Raw genomic sequence first — 2,736 nt, forward strand, 5'->3', positions numbered from 1 at the left:
AGAACTCTACCTTTTCATTTCCAACCCTGATCTCAACAGCATCAAAACACTCTAATATAGAGAGTCTTCCTTTATTTTAATGTACTTTTAGTCAAGATTGGACAGGAAGGCATTAGAATCAAAATAGCCATTTTTTTCCCTCTCAAGCTTTTTTTTTTTTTGTTAAACTCAGGCATAATTTATTAAGTCTTGTACAATAGATCATTATCCAGATTATTATCATTGTGGCAGAGGGAACAAAAGTTGGAGAAAAAACTGTCTTCGAGGAGCTGCCTGAAAGTTGAAATGGAAACGAAAATCTATGTGTTAATAGAAATGGCAACCTATTCACATTGTTACTGTAAATTGTATTCTTGCTCTGTATTTAAAAAATGCTGTACTGAGCAAACACATTCTCTGTTCCAGGAGTCTGCCAGTAAGGCTTGATTTCAGGTTATTGAGGGTAGTCAAGTTCTGTTTATCTGCAAAATACGAGCTGTGGTTATAGTAGAAAATAGAAGAATATAGTAGAAAATAGAAGAATATAGTAGAAAATAGAAGTTTTCAAAAGGAATTACAAAACTGTGTAGTTTTGTTTTTGTTTGTTTGTTTTGCTTTTAAGTTTGAAGCTACAGTATTTTCCTGAGTTTTCATTTGTTCCAATGCAAGTTTTATATAACTTTTACATGTAGTTTTCTATGATTTGCAGTCAGTTACATTTAAAAGCTACATCTGAGGCAGCAAATTGAGATTAATGCCTGGTTCCTGCTGCTGTTTTTTTTTTTTTTTTTTTAAACACAGCTTTCCAGAAAAAGTCATTCATGCCTGCAAGCTTGTGCAGAAACGGTAATTTTCTTGCTAAACAGATTTTTCCCGGTTGTACTCAAGACCCTCGCAATAGGATTTTTACAATTTTAAATTTGCTAGAATTGAATTTGTAGTGTTAGGGAATATTTAGCTAAAAGACATCTATGACAAGATTTGCTTTCAGTTGCACGCGATTATTTAAATTTATGTATTTCTGTATCTCTGGTTAAGCTGTGGATTAGACTGGCTTACTGATCAGCTCTTTAATACGTAGAGGACTAGGACTAGAAGTGAGAATAGAACAGAATAGTTCAGTTGGAAGGGGCCTATGAAGTTCATCAAGTCCAACTGCCTGACCGCTTCTGGGCTAACCAAGAGTTAAAGCATATGACTGAGGGCATTGGTCAAACGCCTTGTGAACGCTGACAGGCATGGGGCATCAACCACCTTGCTAGGTAGCCTGGTCCAGTGTTTGACCACCCTCACAGGAAATGAATTATTCCGAGTATCCAGTCTGACCGTCCCCCAGCAGAGCTCTGTGCTGCTCCCATGCGTCCTGCCATTGAGCAGAGACCACGCGTCCCCAGGGAGCAGAGACCAGCACCTCCCTCCCCATTTCATCTCCTCAGGGAGTTGCAGAGAGCAGCAAGGTCACCTCTCACCCTCCTTTTGTCCAGATCAGACAACCAAGTGTCCTCAGCCTCTCTGCAGGATGCATTCGACTCCTGCATCCTGGGGTAAAGACTGCCAGACCCCATGGACTTAAAAAAGTTCAACTAATACAACTGGTCCCTTACAGTTTTGGTGACCACAAATGGAAAGTCACTGTTCCCCCAGTCGTGGTCGTCCAACTCCGAGAATCTCGTAGCTCAAGATCTACCATTAATAATAAAAACTGAGGCAAAATAACCCCCGTTAAGTGCCTCCACCAAATAAAGAAAACTAAGAGTGTACAGCTGTCCTCAGGAGTATTTCCAGTCTTCGACAGCATATTTTGTGAGCATGCAGAACTTCAATATTTGTACTTGCTAGGTATCTATACTTTTGCTATAGACTGAAACTATTAATCCCACTAAATTTCTCTGTAAACAAACAAAAAAACAACAGGAAAAGGCTAGTTACAGCTGGGAGTTCAAATATATTTACTTTTAAATCGCTATAACTGACTTTGGTTTGAACTTCATCTTCTGTTTCTGCTAAAAAGTGATGGAGGAGTCTTAAAGCAATTAAGTAGTTAAAACAAATGAGACTACATCTTCTGCTTTACCAGCAAGGAGTAAGAGCTTCTTAATTGGGTATATCTAAGTTAAAAGTTGAACAGCCTGACTAGCTTCCTGCCAAACCCATCCTTTATTAGGAAATAATGAAATAACGCTATTATGTGCTTTTGGACTAGTACAGAGTATAGGTGTCAGAACTAAGTAATTCCTAGCTAAAGGATGAATCTGAGCTTAACACAGGAAGTAGTAATACAGACTTCAGAACACTTGTTACTGTGGTATTTATACTACTTTTGTGTCTTAGAATACGATGTGTGGCATTCTTTTACTCTGCACACAGTGAAGGAATTGTTTTCCTAATCAGGGTAGGTGCAGTTACTCAAGCAGCTACTTGATTTTTACTTGCCCAAATAGTATCACCGTTGTGTTTAAAAACAATTTTATGTTCTACAGGGCTTACATTAGAGTTTATTCTATAGTAATCAAAATAAAAATTCCCTTTTCCCAAGCTCCATTCTGCTTCTGTGAAAAGCTTCAGCAGGTATTTCCTCTAGCAGCTCCCGGGCAAGTGATTATATACTCTGAAAATAATTACAGAACTAGAAGCTGGATATTTGCTAATGGCAGCTAGAATGGAGTTAAGAAAGTTTAGGGTTATAGCTGTTGAATATTTTAAATTATACTTCAAAGCTCCCCCCCCTTTTTTTTTCTTTTAAGAATTGCTCAAGAG

Source organism: Cygnus atratus, chromosome 9, assembly GCF_013377495.2.
Source record: "Cygnus atratus isolate AKBS03 ecotype Queensland, Australia chromosome 9, CAtr_DNAZoo_HiC_assembly, whole genome shotgun sequence".
In the NCBI taxonomy this organism is placed as follows: Eukaryota; Metazoa; Chordata; class Aves; order Anseriformes; family Anatidae; genus Cygnus; species Cygnus atratus.